Genomic DNA, 12,138 nt, shown 5'->3' with positions numbered 1-12,138 from the left:
CCAAGACAGGGAACACATCCTCAGTTTTTGCATATCAAAAAAATTGGCCGAGAGAAACAAAACCCCATGCAACAAAGATTATGTGACCATGTATTCACCCTTATTTAATTTGCTTAAAGGGCCTACGACACGTAATTTTTTCGCATTTTCTGGTTGATAGCTGTATTTAAAATTAGAAATAATCGACCTTGGTGCCCCGCGAGTTCTCTTTGCCCATATTGATGTGCATGGAAAGTACGATTTGGCTGCCAAAAAGTGTCCCCATTAAGTGCGAGGCCAAAATGATGATGTTACATAGCTGTGACGTAGAAAACTATGAAGATACGTCGGCAACTATGGTGGAGAAAGGAGAAATCTAGAAGGAAGGACGAGCGTATTGCGCTGAAATTGCAAGAAATTCGCTCGTTTTTATGTAATCCATAAGGTAGAAAAAAAAATCAGGAAGTTTCAAAATTGTAAGGAGCTGTTCATTTAACTGCTGGAGTGAGTTTGGACTGTTCCAATAATAAGGGATGAAAATTCTCCTCTAATCAAATGTACAGTGCTCTTCTGATAAACCTGTTTTTCTGTAGAAGTTTTCCAAATCAGCCCTCAGAGTCACAGTGTAAGCACGTGATGTTTACGACATTTGTGCTCCCTCATCCTTGAATTTGTTTTTATGTCTTTTTCCCAAAAAGAAACGCGTCCCGACATGTCCTGATTGCTCAGCACTAGATATTCATTGAAACATTTTTCTCTAAATGATGATGATTTAATGATTTACGAAGAGAGATAGAGTTGACTCATGAAAATTACAGCTTCAACGACGAAATGCTGTATTTTTATGCCTTAAATGTGAAATGACTGAAGCGATTTGAAACTAGGGGTTATTCATCTCAGCAAAGCGTGCAAAAATTTAAAATCATTCCAGCACAGGGAATTTGCTTAAAGTGCCCATGACGCGTAATTTTTTTGCATTTTCTGGTTGATAGCTGTATTTAAAATTAGAAATAAACGACCTTGGCGCCCCGCGAGTTCTCTTTGCCCATATTGATGTGCATAGAAAGTACGATTCAGCAGCCAAAAAGTGTTCCCATTAAGTGCGTGGCCAAAACGATGACGTTACATAGCTGTGACGTAGAAAACTATGAAGACACGTCGGCAACTATGGTGGAGAAAGGAAAAATCTAGAAGAAAGAACGAACGTATTGCGCGGCCGAGGCCCCAAATGATGCTAGCTGCAAGAATAATACACGTACACCGGGTATTTCTATACACTGCGATCCAAAGGATATAGCTGTATGGCCAAAATGGACGCGGTTCGACCGTCGAAATCGAGGAGATTTTACTCTTCAAAGTCGTCGGCATTATGCTCCGTACCGGCTTCGAAGGCGCCTGTTACGAACAGATATCACTAGTCAAATCAGGGGAAGATAACCAATGAATTCAGCTTAAAAGAGTGCTAATTAAGGGTCCTGTTCTCACACCGTACACGATTGTTCAATATCCTTTTTGGCGAACGTTTCGCAAGCGCAGAATGGTGAGCTCCTCATTGTTGTTTATTTTACGCGCTTGAGATGTACTCATACTCCTTGTCTTTCCACATGACTACATTTGCGCTTTTCTTATCGTAAGAAAATCCTATCAATTGTAGTTTCATCGTATTTTAGTAACTGAAATACATCATTTGTAATGAAGTTCAAGCCCTTTCCTGAACTGACCGATATCCTGTTGCGTGAACAGTACGAAACCTCTGGCGGATACTGGCATAAACTCAAGCTCGAAAGGGGCCGTGTATTCTCCTAACCTAAGTTTCCGAAAATCCTTCCCACGAGTCATCAATTCCCCCCAACCAGCAAGAAACTTAAAGTAGCAACAGTAGCAATGTCATTAAGATAACAGCACTGCGATGAGATAAATAAAGAAACACAAATTTTATTGAATTAGATGGTAGCGAATCCAAGTGCTGTGTGAAAGTCGATGCGTACGAAATACTGATGTCAATTATTTCCTTTGAGTAGAATGGGTCATACGGCAATGTTACACTAAAACCAAGTAAGTTTTTCTCCATTGAAAGACTTATTTGAGATTAACTTGAGTCAGACGATTATAATTAATTATTCGTTTTTCGTTCTGTTTGAGCGGGCTCGACGATAGCCTCTACCTTTGCAATCTCTGCCTTTGCAATCTCTCAGCTGTATCATCGTGCCTCCTGATAGAGCTGATTCTTTCGTGAAAAGTTAGCTTTCGGTTTAATAAGGGAATTGATCTACAGCAACGAAACTCTTGAGCACTGACCGAGGAAAGCCTTTGCCGCATATAGTGCGAAGGAATAAAATGTTATGGCTACAGAAACGAACACAGCTACCCATTATTAACACAGATTTCGCCATAGAAGACGAAACACAAACGCAGCAAACAAAACATTCAGTAACGGGGTTTTTTTGTTCTAATCTTGACCTAAACACCGCAGGCGAGAAACAGTCCTTGTCAGTATTCGTCTAAATCTTCATTTGATGCGCGCGGTTCTCCTTCGTAGGGCTGAACCATACTCGCAACTTCCATTTCTTCCCTACTACTTGAGTACGATGTATCACAACCCTCGGTAGAGCTTGCTGAAAGTAGGTATACATCGCTATCGGACATTTTTTCAAGAGTATTTCAACGCTGACTGATACAAAATTACAAGAAATGTGAGAGATTTGTAAGTGTCAACTGAGAGTTTTCACAGTTTTCTTCGTCATCACTCGCTAATTCGTTACTAGTCCACGGGACATCTTTGAGACAAAAAAAGAGCACTTTAGGGCCCGAAAAAGCCGAGTGTTAGTTTTTTGAAAGTTTTCTTCAATCAGAATTGATTTGTACATGTGATAAGCGAAGTATTTACGCGAAAAAAAATATTTCGTGTTGTAGGCACTTTAAAAAAGTAAATGGTATGGTTACAATAAAACCGTGAGAGACCCGGAACTTTTTCCTCACGATTTGGATCCGACACTTCCATCAACAGAGAATTCGACTCGTATATCCTAATAGCGTAGGTTTCTTATCCTCTTTTTTTTTGGATCGGTTACAAACGGAAAGTTCCCACACTGATCCTGACGAGCCAAGCTGAATCTAAACGATATACATGATTGAAAGAAAAAAATGGAGATAAATGAAACCGTTACGCAGATGAAAAACTTCACGCTGCTGATCACGTCTCTCACGTTGTTGATGTAGCGCAATTCACGAAACCCGCGGATAACTTTCCTTATAGAAGAGATATTCTTTCAACAGCGTGAATCCATGCACGTCGTTAACTGTTGTCTTTTGCAATTGGGAAGCTAAAAAGAAGAGGGTTAGGATCCCGCTTGGTTTTTGGCCTGATTACTGCCTCGAAAGGTACGCAATGAGATATTGTGCCAGGGAAACCCAGGGAAACCCCATAAACAGGATTAGAGTATCAGTTGAAAAATTTTCTTGAAATAATGATCAGTGTGTGATTCATGCATGAAGAGAGAGAGAGAGCCGGTCCGCAAGATTGTTGGCTCATGTAAACGACAGCTTCAACGATGAAGTGCTTTGAAATGAAGGGAAACGTAACTGAAGTGATTTAAATTTGAGGGTTGTTTATCTCAGCCAAAGGTGCAAAATTTTGAAATCATTCCATTATCAGTTTTTGCATATAAGATAATCGACAGGTGAAACAAAACCCTTGCAACAAAGACGGTTCAAATGTGACCATCTATTCACCATTATTTAATTTCCTTGGAAAAAAGTAAATGGTCAGGATTACAATGAAACTATGAGAGACCTGGAACTTTTTCTTCACGCGTTGGAAACTGTACTTCCATCGTCAGAGGTTCCAAGACTCGTTTATTCTGGTGGCGTCGCTTGTCCTTTTTGGAACGGTTACAAGAGGAAAGTTCCTACACTGATCCTGAGGATCCAAGCTGGATCCAAACATCATACATAATTAAAAATAATAATAATAATAATAATAATAATAATAATATAAATAATAATGGAGATGAAATGAAACCGTTACTCAATGAAAAGCTTACGGTGCTAGTGGGTTTCGTGTTTGCGAAATGTGCTTCACGTTATGATCACTTTCATCACGTTGTTGATGTAGCGTTAGTCACGCAACCTGCGAATAATTTTGTAGCCATCACTTGTCATGTAAAACTCTTTTTCCACCTTTGTATCCCTCCATATATGTCCAATACACCCAAACCGTTGCGATTCGTCTACGGTCGTTGACGAATCGTCACACGGAATGTCGAATTGTGCGTTAACATACCGGAAGTCGAGAGGCGTAAGCAGTATATGAAATTACCATGGCATGCCGGAAGTTGAAGCGTGCGCTAACATACCAAAAATCGAGGGGCGCGTACGTTAGCAATAAGTGAAAATGAGTGGCATGGTACGAGAACATGACAACATGAACCTTCCACGTTCTTAAAGCGTGAAACGACCGGAAGTCTTTCGTCAGAATATTATAAACTATACAGTGCAGCAAATGTTGACGATTCGACACGATTCGACTCGAATTGAACGACTCGTCACAGCAAATGACAATCAATAATGATAAATGACGATAAATGCACAGATACTTGCGGAATATTTTCTAAGCGTCTTGCAAATCGACATCTGGTATGAAGGGTCGTCATTTGCGGTGACGAGTCGTTCGATTCGATCGCATCGTGTCGATTCAACAACATCTTCAATGCCCCTTCACAGATACTTGCGGAATATTTTCTAAGTGTCATGCAAATCATACATCCGGTATGACGGGTCGTCATGTGTCGTGAGGAGTAGTTCGATTCGACCCGAATCGTGTCGATTACACAAAATCTTCAAACCCAGTTCACAGATACTTGTGGATTATTTTCAAAGTGTCTTGCAAATCGACATCCGGTATGACGGGTCGTCATTTGTTGTGAGGAGTAGTTCGATTCGAGCCGAATCGTGTCGATTCGACAAAATCGTCAACCCCCCTTCATAGATACTTGTGGATTATTTTCAAAGTGTCTTACAAATCGACATCCGGTATGACGGGTCGTCATTTACTGTAACGTGTCGTTCGATTCGAGTCGAATCGTGTCGATTCGACAACATCTTAAACCCACTTGCACAGATACTTGCGGAATATTTTCTAAGTGTCTTGCAAATCGACATCCGGTATGACGGGTCGTTCGATTCGTCAACATCTTCAACCCCCCTTCACAGATACTTGCGGAATATTTTCTGACGATTCATAGGGGTGAATCTACCCGGTTTGCACGCGTCGAATGGAGTCGTCAGCAGGAAAGTTGACCAGTCTTATTCGAAATTGAGATAAATGCACAGATACTTCCGGTATGACGGGTCGTCATTTGTTATGACGAGTCGTTCGATTCGACAACATCTTCAACCTCCCTTCATAGATACTTGCGTAATATTTTCTAAGTGTCTTGCAAATCGACATCCGGTATGACGGGTCGTCATTTGTTGGGACGAGTCGTTCGATTCGAGTCGATTCGACAACATCTTCAACCCCCTATCGCATGACATTTGCGGAATATTTGCTAAGTCTCTTGCAAATTGACTTCCGGTATGCGTTTCCATGTCATAAGAGATGGTTTCTCAGACCTCCGGTATCACAACACCACTTAGCCGCGAATCGACATCCAATTAGACGATTCGTCAACTGCCTTTGACGATTCGCATTGGTTTGGGTGTATTGGACAACCCTCCCTTCGTGGCCGGAAAAATACATTAAGTCGCTAAAACCAACACTCAAAAGTATTTGACAAAGACCATACTAACGTCCAATCAACCGGAAACTGATTAAATTTATAATAGTTCGAATTCATTGCTTAAAGTTCTGGTGTGTTAGACTGATAAAGTAGACAAAGCAAGAATGCATTTTTCCTGCTTCAGATTCCTTTTGAAGAATGAGATCTTTTAATGATATTCCCAGATTATAGCATCCTATACTATCACTATAGCACTAAGGGCAATGAATAATTTAGCTAACGTTTCTCGGCTCATCTCACGACCTGCTACCTCAATTAAGCTATCGGTGTTTTCCATACTTGCCTTCTTTAGGATTTCTTTCATGCCCTTTTTCTTCGATTAATCTAAAGCTTGTGCTGCGGCATAAGTTAGGTGTGCAGTACCAATCTTCAACACGGAACTACCATGGGTCAAGAATAATTTCTGGAGGTAATAGAAAATGTGACACAAAGGAGACCTGTCTTCCTCCCTCGAGCAATCCTGCATCTCTCGGATGATGTTCTAATTTGGTTTGGCCCATCTCTTTCTTTACTAGTCTAGCTCTACTACACTTTTCCACAGTGAGTCATTAAATCCCAGTGTCTTCCAATTGAGTTCAGTACCTAATGTACATTTCCGGCTGGAGTTGGTGACTGCCATCACTAAAAGAACCAATGATACAAGGCACTACACTGCTTTATACTGTGAAATGGAGAAATTAAAGGCCCTCAACTGATCAACTTTTTTACAGTCGATCATATCAGTCTCCTCACTGCCGTCAACATAAATCTGCATTTTTCTTTGCAGCTTAAACTCGCTGCAAGGGAAAAAATGTTATAAGCATAAAAGATCTCCTCGTGTGTATAAGGTTCTTTATGAGCTATGGAGTAGGTTAGCCAAAAATATGCTTAACGACCAACTTGTTTCCTTGTTTCGATGCAGTCCTTTATGGTCACATCCTGCCTTTCTATTCTGTAAGAAAAACATATATTTAAAGAAATTTCAAGTCGATCATGCCTAAAGATGAATTTGAACTCGACTAAGAAACGATAAAAAAGCGATGAAGTGTTTGTTGTATTTTTTTTGTCTTGTCCTTCACTTAAGCTCAATTTCTACCTAATGGACAACAGAGCGGTCCATAAAATGTTAATGGATATTTCTAAGATTGTTGCATCTGAATTTACGTTCAAGCGTCCAACCGAATTGAAAATGTGAGTAGATCCGCGATATGCGAAAAAAAAATTATAAAAAGATGGTAACATTACTTCTGTCGCTTGATGATTTAATGATTCTCAAACCTGGTTTTGTTCAAGCTGATGAAAAGTGCATCCGGGAACCCAAACCAAGATAGCTTCGTTATAGCGGGGTTCGTCAAGGCTGCAGTTATTAAGAGAACAAGTACCGATGTTATAGCGGTTTTCCACTACGCAGAAATTGTATGAAATGCAGGAGAGATCTTCTTGGCAAATAATAATTATACAAGAAAATCAATCAACGTCTTTGATCATCTTGTATACAAAACCAATTAAGGCTGCTTTGTTATGAACGGTGAATGAGGACGCTTCAACGAGGCACAACGTCACCACAAAACACACCTTCATAGGCATCATGTGTCGAAGAGCGATTTTTCTTTCGGTGCACTCTTTTTTATTTTAAGGCTACCTGTCTGGTTTCAAGTTTCTTTCCGTTAAATGCAACCCGCGTCACTTAGTAAATCAAATAGTGGGATGTAATTACATGTAGTACTGTAATTTCCGTTTGTAAAAGGTCTTTCGTGTATCCTTCGCGACCTTTTAGCAAAATTTCCAGTTTATGATTCATCCTTCAAAAGAAAATGGTATTTCTGACGGTTGAGTCTGCGAATAAGGCAAGAAATAAATATTTTTCCGGCACGAGATACGACAAGGCCTGGGCCTCAGGCCTGAGCATCATGGGTAATGATTCATTGGTATATAAGGGAGGGGTATAGCATGTGGTGTCCATCTAGACCTCAGAACCAACCGTCCACCTCTGGCTGATGACAAATTTATTTTAGTTTGAAAACTTATTTTCTTTAACTGTGAAGCCTCGTAGGACGGGCTGCCAACTGCTCTGAGTGTGGGCCATTTTTTCCCCAAAGGGGTTTTTTTCTGGCAGCTTTTTTCTGGCCTCCGTATAGCCGTAGTTATGTCCTTGTAAGCGGTTGCCCACCTCTGTTAATCCCGACTTGGTGAAGTGTGCATGTTATTAATGTATACCTATTTTGAATGTGTAAGGAATTGACTGTATATCAGGATTGCATATGGTATATCAGTCGCGAATGTATGTATGTATGCACGCCCCCCTTACAAAAAAATCGGGGCACGATCAAAACAAACGCGTTGCTCAGTCGTAGGGAAAGCCCCCATATCTACTAACGCTGTAACAGATAGACTAGATGGTTTGATTGGATGAACATCATCGTTTAGAAAATTATCTTTAAAATTACCCAGAAGCGTTTGTAAATCGCTCGCCTCCGGCTTTAGATTTACAAATTTTTCTTGTGTTCTCCCAACATCCCCAACAGAAAGGGTTCATTTCATAATTTACAGGATGTGGAAACATTATCGTGGGACTTTTCCATGGAAATAAAAACTCTAGTTCTGTAACGAGGATATGTTTGTTTGCTCCGAACTGTTATTTCTGGGAAGGCAATGAATATTGATAATCAAGTATGACACGGTCAAGGAATTTCTAAGAAAGAACCCATTCCTTAACAGCTGATGGCCGAAATTTTCAACACTTATTTACCTCTTTACTGATGAATTATAGTTGCCTACAACAAATAAAATCCGCAATACTTTATAAGTTTTCCCAAGGATTCTGCTTGATAAATTCGTGTCATCTGGAAAATTCTTTTGAAGCAGCTACTGGAGTGAGCTTATAAACAAACACGCCGTTCCCTAACCGTCGCTTACTGTGTTTATGGTTTCAGAAATCCTTATTATAATAAATGCTTGTTTTATGGAAAGTTATGTCTTTTTCAATAAATCTACAAAAACACCGCGTTTTTCACGCGTTAACCTTAAACACCCAAATATCAGTACGAATATTCTCCATACAGCTGGCAAGGAGAATTTGTTTAAAAATTAAGAGCCTTTTGCTCGGTGATCATTTGGTTTTTTTACTGTGACATCAATGTTTGATTCTGGAGTGATATTAATAAAAGCTAAGTTTTTTGTTTGTCTCACGATGTAGTCACGTGTGATGTAGATCGCGACGTTTCGATTGCATACTGCTAACCTTCTTCAGGCGATGAGGTCGACTGGTCATGCGTAATCTTATAAAACATGATGTTCTGCTGTGATTAGTTCTTATTTAACGTCTCTAATTGATGCATTTTGATCCTTGCTGTTCACTCAGTGATTTGCTCTCTCGGCGGTCCGCTGTCGCACGGCTCTCCTGTTGTTATGTTTTTTGATCGTGGGCATCCACGCTTCTGGAATTTCTATTCCACTATCCCTGTTGATGTTGTTAGGGTGAAGTCTTATATGGATTGCCTCTTTGACCCTGCGTGTGTAGTAATAAGGGTCACAATCAATAAACTTTACTTCGTTCCAGAGTGGCTTGTGTCCGGTGTTGTGGGCATGCTCTGCAACGGCGGAGGTCTCGGTACGGGCGGGTTGAATGTCTCGATCGTTCTCCTTAATTCTGTCTTGCATAAGTCTTCCAGTCTCTCCGATGTACACCGATGTACGTTTCACATGGAATCCTGTAAACTACGCCATCTTGTTTAGCCGGGCCGACAGCGTCTTTTGGTCGCACTAACTCTTACCGCAATCTCCGACTTGAAAACAGCGCGTACGCCTTGTTGTTGTAGGCAACGGCGAAGCTGTTCGGACAGACCTTTGAAATAAGGTAAAACCGCGCGCAGTAGCTTTGAACTCTTTGGCGGGTTCGGCAATGTTGTTTGGTTTTCCGGTCTTGGTAAGTTTCTGCAAGAAAGAAAAAGGAAAACCATTAGAAACCAGAACAGATGACAGATGTTTTTTCTCCTCGGAGATGACGGAGGGTTTTGTTACGAGACGTTTGGCGCGCTCGTAAAGGCACTTAACAATACCGCGTTTTACTGACTGAGGATGGTGTGAATCATACGCTAATAAGTATTGATCGGTGTGCGTGAGCTCCCTGTATACGCTGATGGTGAGGCGGCCGCCAGGTTCTCTTAAAACTGCAGTGTCTAGGAAGGCGAGTTTGTTGTCTTTCTCTGTCTCCATGGTGAAGCGGATGGAAGGCTGCTGGTTGTTTCGATGCTGTAAGAAGTCATCTACGTTTTCGCGATCCAGGATGGTAAAGGTATCGTCCACGTAGCGTTTCCAGATCCTAGGCTCGTAGGATGATATAGTTGTCGCCTGTTCTTCGAAACTCTACATGTAGAGGTTGGCAATAAGAGCGGAGACCGGACTCACCATTCCAGTCTCCTTAAGCTTAGTTTAACGTAGATATTGATTGTTTATCATAAAAGCAAGGACATCACAAAGCGTCTACACTTTACAGATATTGTTACCGACATCTAATCCTAAGCAATGAGAACATGTGGGTATAAATTCAAGGATGAGGGGGTAAGAATTTCGTGAACAGTACGTGTTTACACTATGACTCCTAGGATTGATTTGGAAAACGTCTACAGAAAATAGGGTTTATCACAATGGCATTTTACATTTGACTAGAGGAGAATTTTCATCCATTATTTTAAAATACAAGTGGTTGTGAGATGTGGCAAAGACAACTGCATCATAGGGAGTCTGGACATCCAGGTGCTAGGAAAAAAAGGTTTGATCAGGAAAAAAGGTTTGATCTCAGTGGAATGTGACGAACTCATTTGCTTGTTGAATAGTTTTTACCTTTTTCTGTATGACTATATCGAGTGAAGTGTTGTCAGGAATCCAAACATTGAAAGGAATTGGAAAACATCTAGAAGAAATTTCTCGATTACTCCATATAAACAACGGTAAATTATTTATCGCAGTAACTGCTTTTAAAATAATTCCCCAAAACATCGTGCCGTTATGGCCATTGACCGTTTCTCGGAATCTTTTTAGTAATTTGATACTCAAACATTTTGGTAATAATGAATTAGTTGTTTATCAACAAGTCGTGATCATCTCGCACTTGAGCTCACTTACCACTTGTGTTTCTACTTATCTTCGAGCGCCAATCAGATACAAACCCCCTTTCAGAGCGAGAGGATATCGATTTTAGAGGTGTCGTAGACTAAATCGGCAATATAAAGAAAAACATAGGCATGCTATGCATGCAAAAGCGGTACCTGAACTCGTCCACAAGATCACTTTCTCTAGGCATCGAAAACATTAAAGCCGTTAAAGAACTGCTCCAATCAAAATGTTTGGTGCAATTCATCAACACTTCAAGCAATATTTGATTCAAAAATTTTCAACTCACTCTCGTCATGAAGGAACAACTGCTCGAGCTCACTTAGGTAATGCAACCCATAAAACGAGAAAAAAAAATGGCGGCCTCATGTGAGGACGTCTTCATATCAAAACTACGCAAATTCCGCCTTTCTTTTGCTGTATTCCAATCCTTCGGCCTTGCCCTACATTTCCCACTATGATTTGCATATTTTTTCACACAAATTAGCAGGAGTGCGGATCATCGTTGTATTTGTATATGTATTTATATATATATTTTTTTTAATTTTCGTGTGTATCAAAGGTAATCCATCTTCTGATTCTGGTTCCTTTAAAGAAAATTTCATGAAAAAAGTTCAAATTCAAGACGATGAAGAGGCGCAATGCCAGCGATGATGGAGAGCGCGGAAACAAGAAATTGCGTGAGCAAGCTGTGTGCGAGTCGTCTTCATCTCAAGAATCTTTATCTACACCGTCCGTAAAGGACATTTTGCGACGCAGGGTTGAACAAAAGCTGGTGCCACAAAATAAAGAGCGTTGTTCCAGATCGCAAAATAATGCTACTCTTTCAAATTGAGCTTCGATCTTGTCAAAGCTTGGTTAATTTTGTGAAATGCTGTCGATAATTGCCGCATGTGGCAAAATTCACGGTGCCTATTGTCGCTTTGATCATTGAGCAGTCAAGAGTCAGGTTCATCTTCACTAGAACTTTCCTCGGAACTGCTGCTTCCCGAGGTATTTTCAAAATATTCACACCACAATCGTCTCAAGCTCACGTCTCGAGAAAAAGCAAACGATTAATTCGTGAAAACGTCACCCTTTGTGTAACTCGGTGTTAACTAACGGTAGGAACCGTTGAGAATTTGAACATGTTGTCACAGCGGATTTGGAGCCCCCGGTCCAAATCCAATAGCGGATATGGACCCCCCTTCGCAGATTTGGACCCCCCCTACCAAACGTTCCTTTTAGGCATCGTTTGTATCATACTTGGTCACTAATTCTATTTGGAAGCTTTTTGCCGATGTTCTAT

The 12,138-nt window shown here is 40.6% G+C and overlaps 1 protein-coding gene and 1 long non-coding RNA gene across 2 annotated transcripts in view; one reads left to right on the top strand and one right to left on the bottom strand.

Moving 5' to 3' along the window:
* The window catches only part of LOC149037948 (uncharacterized), a 96,217-nt gene that overhangs the window by 36,645 nt on the left and 47,434 nt on the right, over positions 1–12,138 (bottom strand). The window lies entirely within an intron of this gene.
* Positions 1–12,138, top strand: part of LOC149037949 (uncharacterized) — an 84,422-nt gene that overhangs the window by 29,688 nt on the left and 42,596 nt on the right. The window lies entirely within an intron of this gene.

This window comes from Pocillopora damicornis, chromosome 11 (assembly GCF_964200805.1).
Source record: "Pocillopora damicornis chromosome 11, jaPocDami1.2, whole genome shotgun sequence".
Taxonomy (NCBI): domain Eukaryota; kingdom Metazoa; phylum Cnidaria; class Anthozoa; order Scleractinia; family Pocilloporidae; genus Pocillopora; species Pocillopora damicornis.
This window is presented reverse-complemented; position numbering and strand designations above follow the sequence as displayed.